General features: G+C 38.0%; 1 long non-coding RNA gene and 1 pseudogene across 1 annotated transcript; both read left to right on the plus strand.

The window, feature by feature from the left end:
* Window positions 1-1,086: 1,086 nt before the first annotated feature.
* The window catches only part of LOC137124620 (B-cell receptor CD22-like), a 36,928-nt pseudogene continuing 21,248 nt past the window's right edge, over window positions 1,087-16,766 (plus strand).
* On the plus strand, window positions 10,714-12,012 carry LOC137124670 (uncharacterized). Its single transcript, XR_010914008.1, has 3 exons — window positions 10,714-10,860; window positions 10,959-11,019; window positions 11,508-12,012. It is a non-coding gene; the product is annotated as an uncharacterized lncRNA (long non-coding RNA).

Consider the following 16,766-nt stretch of genomic DNA (forward strand, 5'->3'; position numbering starts at 1 on the left):
TTTGGCTGATCATACTCACTTTCTGCTGTTAGTCACAAAACCATCTAGAATGTTTCTGATGCTTCTACACTTGTTTTCCTATTTCAACACATGTAGCAACAGATACATATGTCCTCATTTCTATTAGTTAATTTTATGTCAGAGAACAGTGCAAACAATAAACTGTGATCAAATGTTTCCTCCTCCAGATCCTCCAAAGCTTCCCTCTGTGTCAGTGAGTCCCTCTGCTGAGATAGTGGAGGGTAGTTCAGTGACTCTGACCTGTAGCAGTGATGCTAACCCAGCAGCTAATTATACCTGGTACAAGGAGAATGAAGACTTAACAAAAAGCTTCAGGACAGATCTTCACCATCACTGACTTCAGACCTGAACACAGTGGGAATTATTACTGTGAAGCCCAGAACACAAGAGGACGTCAGAATTCCACCCTGTGTTTCATTGCTTTAGCTGGTAGCTTGTGTCCACTTCTTTTTTACAAGCACTGTTTATTTGTTTACTGCAGCAAAATTCATCAACATATTTAATACGATGGAGCTTGAGGTGATGCAAATGAAAAACAATCCCTTCTACATTTCCTCTGTTTTATTCTATGTGGCTGAGTGATTATAGACACACCTGACAAAGTGATTATTAATTGAATCAACCTGCTAAGATCCACTGTGTCTTCATTCAGGGAAATCACTTACGATAACGAACATCATCAGGTTGACTCTTGTGGTCCTGATTCTTCTGCTTGTCATGAGTTTGTGGATGAGGTAAATGATACAAATCTTTCACGTTGTCCTTTCTTTTTGTACCAGTAAAATCAGGAAGTATCTTGTTATTTTTAATCCAGGAAGAAGAAAACTCATAACTTTAAATCTGAACTAAATGAATCTGTGGAGATGATTGAGGTGAGTAGCTCTTTTGAGAAATTAATCAGCACATAATGTTTGATTTTTAAAGAAATAGTTGGAACTTTTTGTCCTTCACATAATACAATCTCAGTCTCTTAATCTCTCTGTTTATGTTTAATATCATCAAGTTTTCTACACGAGGTGTTTTATTCTCATCTTTCCTTCTCTCCCCATCAGTCAGATTCCCAACATGATTATCAGATCATCTCAGCTGCAACATCCATCACTGCAGCACAGAGAGACGACACAGAGCAGCACAAAGACCTGGTGTGAAGAACAGTCAGGTTAGAGCCTCCTGCAGGGAAGGAACTAGAAACTCATATTCCCCAAATATATTTGATGTGATTATGTTCAGATGCTGAGTCACCTGGTTGGCAGAAAAAGTAATACAGCCTATTGAAGATATACAAAAATATTGGCTTTACATTCTACTGTTTAAATAAATGTGAAGAATATTGTAGTAGACAAAGCCAATGAAGTCTCCTCCACATACACACCTAAAACTGGAGGTGTTGACCTTCTCAGCATGTACTGTGTGTAATGTAACTGCTACAATCACATGGAAATATTATTTTATATCTAATCTAGCTTTAATTTACCAACTACAAAAGCAAAGCAACTCATAAAATGTCCTTTACTGATATGTGAGTTCATCTTTATGCTGTCCAGTTAAATTTTGGGGGTCACTTTTAGATGCAGAACGTTGTCAGGAAGACAGTCAGATAAGTTTGCACAACAGAAATAACATTGTTTTATATTTTATATTAAATGATTCAGCGTTTTCGTTCTCTGTTGCTGGAGATTATTCCACAGGGGAAATGACCTCCCTAGTTCAGGGCAGGTGGACGCTTCTTTAAGACAGAACGGCAAGTGATCTATGAAGTACCTGTGCAGGCGTGCAGTGATTGTTTGATCTGAACCATCTTAGGGTTCAACAAACAAGTCTTCTCTAGTTTTTGTTTGTGGAAAAATAGTATGTGGCTGATGCTGTTGATCCACTTACTTGAAGTAAAATTGGGTGTCTGCTGAGTTGGCAGCCAACCTGGATGCATCTCCTGTGTTGCTGGCTTCAGCTGCCTTTGCATGAGCAATAGTGGCTTCTTACCTGCTGGTGATTATGCTGACAGAGCAGATTTTTTTCTGATTTTTCCCGGCTGGCAGCCTGCTGGTTACATGCAACAACAAAGCAAAGAAGCTCCTACACCAAAGTAAAATAAGAAAATAAGATCTCTCCCTGAAGAGATGAAGCATCTCTGTCCATAATCATAAAGTTGTTTGTTTTGGTTAAAGTGTGTTGGTTTGCAAGCTGCCAATCATGCTGCAACAATAAATCAAACCTCGGTCCATAATGTTTGAAAGACAATCCCAAATGCTGCCATTGTAAGAAAGATCCAGCTGCAGCAACCATCTCCTCCTTCCTCTCCCTTATTACTTAAAAATACAATAAAAAAATAAAATCAATAAGCAACAGCTGATTCTGTAGGACAGTAGGGACAGAGTGCAAATGTGGACGTGAGTGTTTCTCTTGTCAGTCGTGTTTTGCAGGCCAAACAGACACTTGGAGCATTTCTCAGTTATGAAAAAACATTGAGCTGAACACTCAATAGGAAGTTGGTGAAGATTTTTTGTCTGTCAAGCAGCTTCTTTAGTCTGAGGGAAGGTTCTCTAGGGGCCCAGTTATATCCTCCAGGTAGGCTTTGTTTCCTACATGTAAGAAAATACCTGGGTCACCAAGCCAACTTTTTTTGATTTTTTGAAGATTTGGATTGGGATGTCTCTTCACTGAGAGTCTTAAAGATCTTAAACTCTCTCTCCAGTTCTTAGATCGTTGGAAATCACTCCAACAATGGTCACGTTGGAAATCAGGTTCCAATCACTGATTGCTCAACTGCAGACGTGTGGACTGGCGAGATGCTGTGTCTTAAAGAAGTATCCACATGCCCTGACCTCAGGACGTAATATCCCACACATGGAATATGTAACGTGTTCTGTTCTTTCTGTTTCTGTTTCTTTTTCACACAGTTTGTGTTTTCTTTTTCAGATGTTGGGGAATTTATTTCCTGTGTTTTTATCCTAATTTGAATTTCTACATTTCTCAGTGAAACAAATCCACTTTCATGTTCTCTAGTAACCAGTTCAAACTGAACATTAATCCACATGGTTTGCTACAGTAACTGTGTTGTTGTGGGTTTGGCTGTTTGTGTGTCAGTCAAAAAACTGTTAAGGTGGCAAAGTGTAGAAGAGGTTAAATGAATAAACAACAGGCAGTTTAATTGTAACAGAGCCCATAACTATTTCCTCATTCTCTGTTTTCTATAAACACAGAATGATGAACTGTGTTCATTTCTTTCTGATCATACATGTCTTCACAATGTTTTTGTATCTCTTATTTTTTTGACAGTTTTATCACAGCTGTTTGTTTTTCTTTGTGAGCCAAGTACCAACTGTCAGTATTTTTACTCTTTTTGGAAAGAAATTCTAGTTTGTTTCTCGCTAGGTTAATTAACTTGGGTTGTTTCCTTTTTTGCTTTTGGATAATAACTTACTTCTATACTGAGTCACTAACTATAACTTTACTAAATATTAACCAAGTCCATTAAAAATAATCTTTTTGCTTCTAACTACATGCTTTTTTTACCATTTTAATTGCACCCAGTGTTAATTATTTTATTTACCATTTTCCTTTTGGATTAAATTGTTGTGTATTCAGTCTTGTTATTTTTTTATGGTTTTAAAGCTCATTGTATTATTGACATAGTTTTTTTCATTTTCTGTTAACTTAATGTGTCTAACAAGTTTGAATTTAAAAGGCCACATAACGACATTATCAAACCCTCTTAAATGAAGTAGTTCATACTTTTGCAGGTAGAACATAACTTTTTGGATTTGTTGCTATTTGCTGCCACCTGGTTCCTCATGCTGGTAAATCAGCTAAATGAGAAGGAAGTTGTGTGTATCTTTAACAACATGACTTCTACTCTGTAGAAAAAGTTGTGTAACTCTTGATTTAGTTTTTCTGCACTTTACTTACTGTTCCTACAAATATGTTATGACTCTGTAGTTATAGACACAACGTGAGAAGCTATGAGTTTTAACATCAGTACTAAGTGGATTTATTGTCTTTCTTGCTGTCGCAGGTACTGTAAGTATTTTGTCGCCATTGCAGAGACAAAACATCTGAAGAATATTTAGTGCTACTGACACTAATGTCCTCTGTTTAAGAACCATGTGGAAACGTAGCAATTAGTGTTAGATTCGGAAATGTGGTTTCCTGGTCCTCTGGTGTTTCCCTTTCCTCTAGTGATGAAGCGTCAGTGTTGCAGAATCAGGCATCATCACTCTGAGTCGTTCCTCTGTGTGTTTTAATAGGTCCGTTCACATCCATTCATCAGCTACAGACAATGTGAAGGTACATACATCCTGATTTTCTGTTGAACTATTTTTTATACACAGAAAGAAACTCAGAGACTCAGTTTTTTTTTTTCTTTGTTTAAACTGGAGATAAATCCATAGTGATTGATACAGTAACTGACTATTTTTGTGACAAAGTGTGAAAGAAGTTAAATAATTACAGACAACTAAATAAGAAATCACAACTTGTTTCTTATTCTCTGTTTTCTATGGAGAAAATGGGGACGTTTCAACTTTAAAGAGCAAATGACTTCGTTCACTGTCCTGGTTATGTGTATGGACCTAAACATAGCACAGTGAGGAGGATGTAGAATGTAAATGACTTTATTTAACAAATTCGGGGACTAAACAGACAGTAGACTCAGAACACAAACATCATAAACCAAGGAACTAAACCAAAACTGGACCAGGGCTAGTGAAAACAGAGTCAGGATAGTGTGGGCACAAATCCAAAAGTTAGGGGGTGGAGATAAGACTGGTAAACCAAAGAGAAGGGGGCTTGAGGTCTAAACTGACTTATTAATAAACACAGGATATCAAAAAGGGTAAACTAAAAATCACTACGAAGAGGAGGACAAACGCTGATTTGGCCCTAAAGAGTTAAAAACAACTTGCAAAGAAAACACAAATCAGGAGAAACTAAACACAAGACGGGGTCAAAATGAGTCGTGCAAATAACTAGAATTTGGACTGAGACAACTAAGGAATTAACATAAAGGTGGACACCGACTAAGCAGATATAATACAAATGACCAATCTAAAGAGTGTAACAGGACAGATTACAAACTAAAACGTGCACACGAACAGGGACAAAATAAAGAGCACAGCAACCAAACCTTAGATCAAGATAAACAGGTAACAGAGTCCAGATACCATGAGACAGACAAACCAGAAGTCAGGGTGTTGCATAAATAGCGAGACGATGATCTGAGCTGGGTTTAAGAAGGCAGGGGAACAGGTGTAAATAATTGTGAACGGTGAAAAGGAAGTGGGGAAAAGGGCTACAAAGTAAAAGTCCATAACAGGAAATGAATATGAAGGACCGGATCAAGACATTCACACATTTTGAATATGATAAGAAGCAGGAAGTCTGGTGTGTTTTCTGATCATAATGCAGTGACTTCATCAGAGGAACAACCTCCACATTGAGTAGAACCATCTTTTGAAACATCCTGTGGACACAATTTACCGCATTAGTTTAACATCCCTGAAGCCACAGAAGAAACTGAGAGGAGCAGCTATGAGTTTAACAGCAGCAGTGAATGGATTTGTCCTCCTCCTCTCTCTGTCAGGTACTGTACTTCTACATTTGCAGCTACATCAAGCTGTGACACACTGTGTGTTCTGACACCTGTTAATTATGACCATCTTAACCCCAGTTCATCATTGTATTAAAACCACCAGTTTCTTTGAAACTGTCAGAGCTGAAATGACCAGTTGCTGTTTTGGATAAGTTCAGATTTTAGTTCAGTTGTAATACAGATCTGTAATGAAGATTTTTTAAAGAGTTGTTCTGAGACCCACCCTGATTTAATAAGTTCTGTATATTGTGACAGTTTTGTTCTCTCTCTGTAGTTCCAGAACTTTTATCATGGTGTCAAGTCAGTGTTTAGGAGGAAAATTGGACTCATCACATAGTGCCACAACTTTCATTTGTACAACACAACAGTTTTACAGGAAGACAGTCTCTTTATTTATAGGTCAGGTGTACTGATGAGTTTCTTTCACCTCTTATCGTTTTCACACTTAACAAAGCAGCAATTCCACCACAGAGTGAGCAGAGAGGAAACTAACCAAGAAAAGCACATAGAGTCTGATGATTCATTTTCTTCCTCTTACTCTGCTCAGTAACACTGCAGTAAAGCTCATTTCATCACTTCATTGCACTTTAGACTGGATGTTGTTCAGCATGGATGCACACAAAGTTAAACTACAATCAGCAGGTTTGCATCATCCACTTGTCTTCTTCTCTGGATAGAGTTCAGATCAAACATTTAAATCAGGATTTTGCTAAGGATGTTTCCACACTAATTTAATAATGAAATAACAAAATAAAAGTCAAAGAATCGTTTTAAAAAAGTTCTCTAAACTTAACCCGGCTCAGAGACCATGACAAAAATGGAAAAAGGACACGATTATACTGATTGATAATACTGAAAGCTGCACCTGAGGGCTTGGACGGCCTTTACACGAAGACGATATCAATCTGACAAACATAAGATCATCTTTATTGATCCCACAGTGGGGAAATTCACTCGTTAAGCAGCAGGAACCATATAAAGTGATACAAGCGTTTTTAAAGCATTTACAAAAATTCAAAATTATTACTATAATTTACATTTTGTTTTTGAGGGCATGCAGCAGTGCCCCCTCCAGCAGGTGATACTCTAGGCAACCGTCTATATGACCTATGCTATAGTGTAGAACAGTAAAAATACTGCATAGTCAGATTCTGTTGTTTAGTTCAGGTGTGGTTAGATTGAGGTCTGATAGTAACGTTTTATGTCAATGACAGATAATTACTCTGATAACTGAGGACAATGATGTTTGTCCAAATTAACATTTCTGCTGAGATTAATGGTCATTAGTTGTTATTGTTGGTGCTATGATACAATTTCTCTTAACTGTTTGTTAACTGAGGTCATTGTGATTGTGGTTTCTGCTGTTCTCTGTGTTACAGTGATACAGGGTCAGAATAACTGGGGAGTGACTTACACTGATACTCACATCTGTGTCTTAGAAGGATCAACAGTGGACATTTACTGCACCTACACATACCCATCCAGAATAAATGGAAGAAGTACAACAGTTCAAACCACATCATGGTTTACTAAATGGAAAGTCAATGCACCTGTAGATCTGAGAACAGACCCAGACTACACAGGTCGAGTGGAATATTACTGTCCTGACAAAGTCTGTACTCTGACAATAAGAGACGTGAGACAGAGAGACTCAGCTGTTTACAAGTTCAGGTTCATAACAAACCAACCAGGAGGACGTTATACTGGTGAACCTGGAGTCACTTTGTCTGTCACAGGTAAGAATTTATTAAAAACACTAATTCAGTTCCAAATGTTTAACATATTGTAAACTTGTGCACATTTTCATGAACTGTGTGTTTATTACATACTCAGATCTCCAGGTGCAGGTGATCACATCAAGGTTTTCTTCATGGGCAGATGTGACGTGTCAAAGCAGCTGTTTACCTGATCATCTTTCATACATCTGGTACAAGAATGGACAGAAGATTCAGAGACAGTCAACATCTTCTTATGAAGATTACTTTAGTTCTGCTGACAGCATTTCCTGTGCTGTAAAAGGACATGAGAAGTTCCCCTCTCCTTCAGTGTGTGAGTTTACTAAAATATGTCTCCATCTTGTGGTTTATTGTTGTTCTGTCTCCACAGAGGAATAAAACAACTTGCTGTTTTGAACAGGACTTTATAAATTCTTTGGGTCGGAGAATTCTTAACCTGCATTTTATCCACTTATTGTTGATCTAGAAGTGAACACAGAGTCAGATGTTTGATAAAGGTTAAAGGATTTAAGTGTTTAAGGTTATAAAATTAGGCTCCTCAGTGAATTTAATAATGTCAGGTGAGAATATCATGGCTAACACATAATTCAATTCTCGTTAATTTAACAGTAGAAATCATCAGTGTGCAGAGCGATGTTCAAAGAATCAGTTTACAGAATCTGAGTCATTTGTCTGCTCACCTTTGTTCAGACCTGCTGAAATGTAGAACATTTGGACTTTTTATGTCTGTTATGTTAACGTGAAGTTTTCCTTTTTGCAGACATACACATTCAAATATATTGACACATTAAGTTTTTCATCTTTCAGGTGTTCGTGGTGAATCCTGCAACAGAGTGATTTACACTGACAGAAGTCTCTTGACTGTCAAAGGTTCATCAGTGAACATTTCATGTACTTACACCAGTTATTATCAGGTCAAATCTAAATTCTGGTTCAGTCCTGAACGTAGTCGTCAGTGGCAGAATCCCTCACAGCCTGAGGATCTTAGTAAAGACTTCCAGTATTCAGGTCGTGTTCAGGTCTTTGAGACAGAGACAGGACGCTCCACTCTGAGAATCACTGACCTGAGAGACACAGATTCAGCCCAGTATCACTTCAAATTCATAACATGGGGCTTTGAATGGAGGAGCAGTTTACCTGGAACAACTCTGACTGTCACAGGTAATAACAAAGAAAACAAACACAAAGTAAAATGTAAAAAAAAAATGTTTATGGCTGAAAAACATTAGAAACTACTAATGAAAAACATTAGTAGTTTCATTCATGTTTTAAGTTTCATTTTTTCCAAAGACGCTGTTGTATTACTTTCCTTCAAGTTCCCTGTAGCATTTTTACCCAGTTTTTCTGGAAAGTGATTAAACTTTGGGTTCTTCCTCCTCCATTACTGTACATCCAGCTCTGCAGGTGCAGGTGATCAGATCAACAGTCCACCAGTTTTACACCGAGGCTGAGCTGAAGTGTCTCAGCAGTAAGAGTCCAACTGGTCGTCTTACATTTGTTTGGTTTAACAATGGACAGAAAATCAACAAGATGGAAACTGCATCTTATAAAGGCCAGTTTAATCCTGGAGACCACATCTCCTGTGCTTTAAAGGAAAATGAGGATTGTCCTTCTCCTCCAGTGTGTGAGTTTACTTCTCTGTATTTGTAACCTAATGTCGAGTTGTAATTCAAAGTAACAAAGCAGCAAATTGTTTTTAATATTGATGTTTTAAAGAAAAAAAATCCTTAAACACTTTTGTTCAATATTTTCTTTGTATGTTTATTTAGATATTTAAACTTCTTAGAAATTATTGACCATCAATGAGCCACAGTTCAGCCTGATCAATGTCTCCGAAACAGTTTTAACAAAACCTGATTTTTCCTCTTCCAGATCCTCCAAAGCTTCCCTCTGTATCAGTGAGTCCCTCTGCTGAGATAGTGGAGGGTAGTTCAGTGAATCTGACCTGTAGCAGTGATGCTAACCCAGCAGCTAAATACACCTGGTACAAGAGCAAAGGAAATCTAAATGTGAAACTCAAGAACAAAGTACAACTTGTCTTCAGCTCCATCCAGTCCTCTGACTCTGGACAATATTACTGTGAAGCTGAGAACAAGCTGGGGAGGAGCAGATCTGAAGATGTCAGTCTTAATGTGAAATGTGAGTAAAACAACTTATTTAAGTAGAAATATAGTGGAAGAATTTCGCTTAATTATTGTAGGAAACATTTTGGCTGATCATACTCACTTTCTTTAGCTCTGCCTGCTGTCAGTCACAAAACCATCTAGAATGTTTCTGATGCTTCTACACTTGTTTTCTTATTTCAACACGTATAGCAACAGATACATATGTCCTCATTTATATTATTTAATTTTATGTCAGAGTACAGTGATTTATCATAACACATATCCTGCAAACAATAAACTGTGTTCAAATGTTTCCTCCTCCAGATCCTCCACAGCTTCCCTCTGTGTCAGTGAGTCCCTCTGCTGAGATAGTGGAGGGTAGTTCAGTGACTCTGACCTGTAGCAGTGATGCTAACCCAGCAGCTAATTACACCTGGTACAAGGAGAATGAAGACTCACCAAAAGCTTCAGGACAGATCTTCACCATCACTGACTTCAGACCTGAACACAGTGGGAATTATTACTGTGAAGCCCAGAACACAATGGGACGTCATAACTCCACCTTATATCTGATTGTTACTGCAGGTAAATTATTACATTCAACATAATGTTTGAGAATTTGAATTAATATTACAATAGTTTTTCATCTGCCAATATTGAAGTTATTGGCAGATGAAAAACATACATACAAAAATACATTTCTCATACTGTGTGTTTTCATTGAAGTTATGAATATTGGTACCAGGGGAAACTTTGAGAAGCTTTAAAACAGTCATTGCCACTGGACAGGAGTCAGAAACAGAGTAGTGTGAATTTGAATCATCTGAGATTGTCTCATATTGCTAATGTGTGCAGAACAAGGTTTTTATCATGTGTGTTTGATCAAAGACTTATAGCATTTTATTTTTATGTTGTTAACATGTTTTCTTTAACCCTGTAAAAATATACAAACTGTGGTCTCTGGAATTTCTGCAGAAATATTGCTGTTTGTGAAAGTTCAGAGAGTCAGAGCACAGAAAATTAAAAGCTTTTAATGAAATCTTAATGAATGTCTGTGTAAAACTGACTTTAGGATGAGAGGGTGAGTTAGAACAAACCATTGAAACAAAGGAAATGTTTCATCTCCAGCTGGTCTGGGACAGCCTCAAACCTCCAGTAATGGACAGACTGACAGACATCCTCCCTGTACTGAGCAGGAAATGAAGCATTGATGTTGCAGACACACGTGCACCATAGTCCTGGTTTTGTTCCTGCTAGAAATCACACAATTGGACCAAACAGGCTGTAACACTCAAATGAACCGTCGCTCTTCTCTTGATTGTTCCCCAGGATCATGGAAATCAGCAGCAGCTGGAGTAACCACTGCTGTTCTCCTACTTCTCCTTGTCCTCTGTGTCTTCTTATGGATCAGGTGAGCAGCTTTGTTTCACTAAATGGTTGGTTAATAATTCAATGAAAGTCTGTTTGTCAGGATTAAAACATTCAGTCTATTTTTGTTATTTTAACCAGAAACAAGAAGAATACTGAGGAACCATCTGAGCCTGAAGACAGACCAGACAACAGGGAACAGGTGAGAGTTGTTAAATTCAGCTTCCTGTTTCACCTCTGTCCACATCCTCAATCACTGATAAGTGTGTTTGGGTTTGGTTATAAATGTGCTGTGATGAACCAGTAAACGCATCCAACAGTGGCGTCATGAGGTCTGACAGGACACTTGTACGTTTCTATAGCAAAGCTAGAAGCTAAAGAACCAGAGCTCAGCAAAAACCAGTTACTCTTTACAGGAGAGGAACCTGCCTACAGACAGGTGAGGTCCTGGAGTCGTACACCTGTACATCACAGTGAGAAGTTAAACCCTGAAGATCAGGACAAAGAATAAATTCACTGGAAGTTAACTTACTCATCTGAGAAGAATCTTTGTGGTGACAACAGTGATACTTGGACCATCATTCCTGCAGATGTTGATGCTTTGGTCTTTTCAGGACAGACCTCTCCAGTCAAGATAAACACATTTTACCACATGTCCCGTGTGTAGCTGAAGTACTTTTGTCTTTGCAGCATCTACCTGCTGAGGGACAATCAGAAGAGCCTGAAAACCTTCTGTATGCCAGTGTCCACTTCTCCAAGAAAGAGACGGATGCTGTCTACTCCAACATCAGAGCAGCTCAGCCCCACAAGGAGGAGGAGGAAGTGACTGAGTACTCTGCTGTCAGATTTGTCAGTAAAAGTACTGCACAGAGATGAGCAGCTCCCCACACAGTAACATCACCAAACTAAAAGTACTAATTGAATTCATTCTTTAATGAATTGTTGGCTTATTTTATGTCAAACGGGAACAAACATCGCTCAGCACAGCTGATGGTCAGTGTCACCACTTATCACATCCATAAAACACAATTCTTTCATCATTCTAGAGGCAGTTTCACAGTCGATCACAGTTTCACTCAGATGAACCAAACACGTGAATGAAAACAATCCATTGGTGACCATCAAAGGTTCAACGACCTCTTGACTCAACAGTTTCTATTTCTGCTTCTGAAATCCAGTCAGTTTGAACTGATGAATCCTGTTAGATGAGAAGTGTAATGTCTTCAAGAACTCTAAGAAAGTCCACTTGCCACTAAACAGCACCTCTGGGGTCCACGAGTGAAAGACGTGTTCTAAAGTAGATGTAGTTTCCAATCACTGCCACTAGATGATAGTAAAGAAACACGTTTTCCTAATGAGAGACCGTTTCTAGTCCCAGTACATCACATGATGAACTGTGTACTGCATTCTTTTCTTTCTGATTATATTTTTGTTTTATCTCTTTTTTATTAGTCTTCTGTCACATTTTTTTTCATGAGCCAAGTACCAGTGGTCAGTATTTTTACTCTTTTGAAAAAATAATTTTACTCACTTATGTAACTTGTTTTTTTCCCTTTTTTGCTTTTTGATAATAGCTTGCTTATATATTTATACAATAAAAATTTCTTTTTTAAAAATATTCTTCATACTACATACTTTTACTTTACATGTTTATTGGTTTTGAAGCTGAATGTGCCAGAATTCTACCCACTTTTAATTAAAAATGTCTCAATTGTTCTGAAGTCTTTTCAATTGTCTAAATTGTCTTTATGTTTATGGGATGTTGTAGTGTGTCTAACATGTTTGATTCTAACAGGCCATATAACGACATTATCACACCCTCTTAAATGAAGTAGTTTATAGTTTTGCATGCAGAACATTACTTTTTGGATTTGTTGCTATGTGCTGCCACCTGGTTCATCATGCTGGTAAATCAGCTAAATGAGAAGGAAGTTGTGCGTAACTTTAACAACATGACTTCTACTCTGTAGAAAAAGTTGTGTAACTCTTGATTTAGTTATTCTACACTTTACTTATTGTTCCTACAAATATGTTATGACTCTGTAGTTACAGACACAACGTGAGCAGCTATGAGTTTCACAGCAGTACTGAGTGGATTTATTGTCTTTCTTGCTGTCCCAGGTACAGGAGTGTAGATTGTAGATATTGTAAGATTTTTACACTCGGAGCAGCCAAAAATCAGGTTATAATGTAAAAACGTGATTAAGTTATTCTCACACAGGATGTAGATTTGTTCAGTAAAGTGATTCATTGGGATCCAGAGCCTGTGCCTAAAATTCAGACATCAGAATTTCCTCTTTTTCCTTACAGATCACTTTGTTTGCTGTTTATCTGTGTAAAGTCTGTGTATCTTGACAGATGCACAAAACGTGTTTGAACAAAAGCCTGCTGAGCTCTGTCTGGTGCTCTTTAGTAGTTTAACACTTGGGAGTCTGCGTTGGTGTTAGGTTCCAAGACTCTAGAGTAGATTGGTGGACACACTAATGGTTTACTAGTGGATTATCTTAAACTGAACCTAAACTTTAACCATTCACGTCTTTTCTTCACTGTGAAGGAAATGATTACATGAAGAATCTCTCAGTTGCTACTATTGTCATTTAATATGACAGTAATATGTGGAGTCGACTTTTAACATAGAGTGTGTAGAATTCTGCAAAAAGTGGTAAGTAGGTAAATTAAATTGTTAAAGGGCCTGGTGGATCAGTGGTAGAGCACTGGGATGCACTGGGATGCAGAAGGCCACGTGTTCAAATCCCAAACCACCAGGTGCTGCCCCACCCAGCAACCAAGGGTGTCAGTCCCGGATAAGATGGGAGGCTTGTGGTAGGAAGGGCATCCAGCGTAAAAACTCCTGCCAAATCAACGTGAAGAACATGTTCCACTGTGGCGACCCCTGAAGGGACAAGCCGAAAGCCAGTGAGTTTAAAGAAAATAGTTTTTCAAAATCATTTAAAAAAGGATTATTATCATTGTTATTTTGGTCTCTGATGTAATGACTGAAAATGGTTTCTGATGTTTCTCTGTTACAGTGGTACAGAGCCTGTCACAGGTTACAGTTTCCTTATGATTTATATTTATTTAGTTTAGTGTTTAACATTTTCTAACTGCTTTACATGTTAACAGTTCAGTTTAAAATGAACACTTTTCTTCCTTATACAGATGTCCAAGTCCAGGTGAGAGGACCTGTCGTCAGTTTTCTAACTCAGTAGAGCTGAAAGTGTCAGAGCAGTTGTCCTCTACCTGATCATCCTAAATACATCTGGTACAAGAATGAACAGATTCAGACAGAAACACAGAGTTTTTAGAGAAACTCGTTCCTACAAACAGTGATTCCTGTGCTGTAACATGAGACTTGTTTTTGTCCTAATTCTCTAGCATCCCTTCAAATGGCTGTTTTTAGGGTTATGGTGGGGTCACAAATAAAGTTAAGGGGTTTGACATTTACCGAAGTTGTGATAAGTGTAAAGAGCAGAGACTCACATTAAGTCAAGGTTCCTATTGATGATGAAGGAACATGTTTACTAACAGAATGTGCTATAAACAATTAGAACAAATATTTAAATATTTAGCTCTACTACTATAAACTTCTGCTTTAATACTATAAATGTGTACTGTAATTGGAAAAAGCAGAAAACATTAAACACAAGTTGCAGTCATCAGAGTATATCGCAGATATTTGCAGAACCTTGGACAGCTCCAAGATCAGAACTCTGGACAGAGACAGTCAAACATAATGAAGAAAGTTTAAATGTGGTTGGTTTTACTTTCTGTAATTCTTCTTGTATAAATGACTCACTTTAGGATAGAAACTGTTTAGAAAATAAAAATAACTGTCATTATACTCTTAAATACTGCATGTTTCTCCTCCAGATGCTCCAAATTGTCACTGAGTCCATCCATGGAAATTGACGAGGGCAGTTCATTGACTGTGACTTGTAGCAGTGATGCTAACCCAGCAGCTAAATACACCTGGTACAAGATAAATAGAAATCCAGACCTTCAGCTCATCAGTAAACCACAGCTTGTCGTCAGCTCCAGCCGGTCCTCTGATGCTGGACAGTATTACTGTGCAGTTGGGGAGGAGGACGACTGAAGAAACCTCTCGATGTTTAATGTGAGTAAAAAACAGGTTATGAGATAAGGAGACAAAATCTGTGACTCTCACAACTTTAACATATAAACTTTACTTTATTCATCACAAGGAGTCTTTGTCTGTGTGTAAGAACAGCTGTGTCTGAAGTTGCATGTTGGTTTGGATTATGGGAAATGATGTGATTAAAGTTTGACCTCAGGGATTAGATGTTATGATGTTACATTGTTGCAGCTCTAATCTGTCGTTCTCTGCTTTCACATCTCACCATGTTGTCCCTCTGTTTGACTTCAGATCTTGATGCTTCCCATTCCCTTGGCCAGTCCCTGCTCACCTGTTCTGATCCTCATTAGTCCAGCATTTATAAATGCTCTTATCATCACTCAGTTCTGTTTTGTCTCCTGGGAACAGTTGTCCCTGCCTTGTAACTGAAATCTGACATGTTTTGGTTTTTGAAGCTGTCCTACTGAGTTGGTGTCTTTCTATTTCAGTTTTTACACTGGGCCTGCTCTACTCTCTGTGCTCTTCTTTGCTTAAGAAATAAAAGCTACAATCGTACCTTCCTGCCTCGCAGTCTGTGTTTGAGTCCATCTCCCTTGTTGTGACATTGGAGATCAGGATTTCTCAGTTTCTGTTACTTCAGTTTTAAACATTCATCAAAATCAGTTTATTGTTAATCCCCCGTCTTCAATGAAGTGCAACACCGGATGGAGTAAGTAACATTTAAACTTTTATGCAGAAACCATCTTTAATGACCCACAGTACATGTTTAAAATTTTGTTGCCAAAAGTACAACTCGAGCTATGAGGCATCAGAGAGTAAAATCCATATGTACTGTCAATTTATAATCCATATTTACATATAGAGATAAGTAACAGAAGGACACTTAAACATGTTTAAAACATAATTTAAAAATGTCTGTAAAGAAAATGCATGCAGACATTGTTTACTTTTACTAGTCATGTGATTGTCATTGTGGCAATTATTTAAAATATATGTTTAATGTATTTAGTTCATTCTGTCAGTTCTGTCTACTTCCTGTTTGGGAGTGACGCTGTGAACCCGAGGCTCTAATTGGCAGCTTCAGGTTTTGGCACGAGGTGCAGAGAGCAGCTTCTAGAGCCAATGGACATGGTTTTAATCTTCGTGACCTCCTGTGGTTGGACAGTTGTCTGCTACAGCAGGTGAAGGTGCGGTGTTGGGGTTGATTCTCTGATCTTAGATCAAGACCTTTTTTCCAAATGTTTTTAGGATTTTGTTACCCGTTCTCTCAGAACGCTCTACATCACGCTTTAAACATTTCCTGTGCTCCACCTCAAACCTTTCTCCACGCGCGCCAACTTTCTGTTCTTGGATCTTTGCGCTCGCGCTCAAAATCACCAAACCATAGCATTCAAGCGGCCTTGACCAGTCACGTGACAGGAAGAAGGATGACTGGAAGGCGAGTCCTGTTACTTTTCCCTTTTGACTTTGAGTGAACGTTGAAGAGAAGCTCATGGCTGCTGTTTTGTACAACCTGCTATGAAGAAGGAAAAACGTCTTCAAATTCTCTCCGGTTAGTAACATTACTGTTTGTTCCTACACTGTTAGCAGCAGAGCTAACCACAAACTATGGATGATACTTTGTGAAATGTAATCTATTATAGTTGTCTGTCATATTTGACCTTCGACTAAAGCTTAAAATGAACCGTAACAACCCAACACACTCATTCTGTCATTTATTGACTTTTTTTATCTTTACATGCATAAATTACAAATTGTCCAAACTATCAAATAGTGACAGTAATTTTACCTCTAAAACCTAAAATATGAAACATCTGGGGTTAATTCCTAACAGTTAATGAACATTGTTTCAGTTA

This window comes from Channa argus, chromosome 3, assembly GCF_033026475.1.
Source record: "Channa argus isolate prfri chromosome 3, Channa argus male v1.0, whole genome shotgun sequence".
NCBI lineage: Eukaryota > Metazoa > Chordata > Actinopteri > Anabantiformes > Channidae > Channa > Channa argus.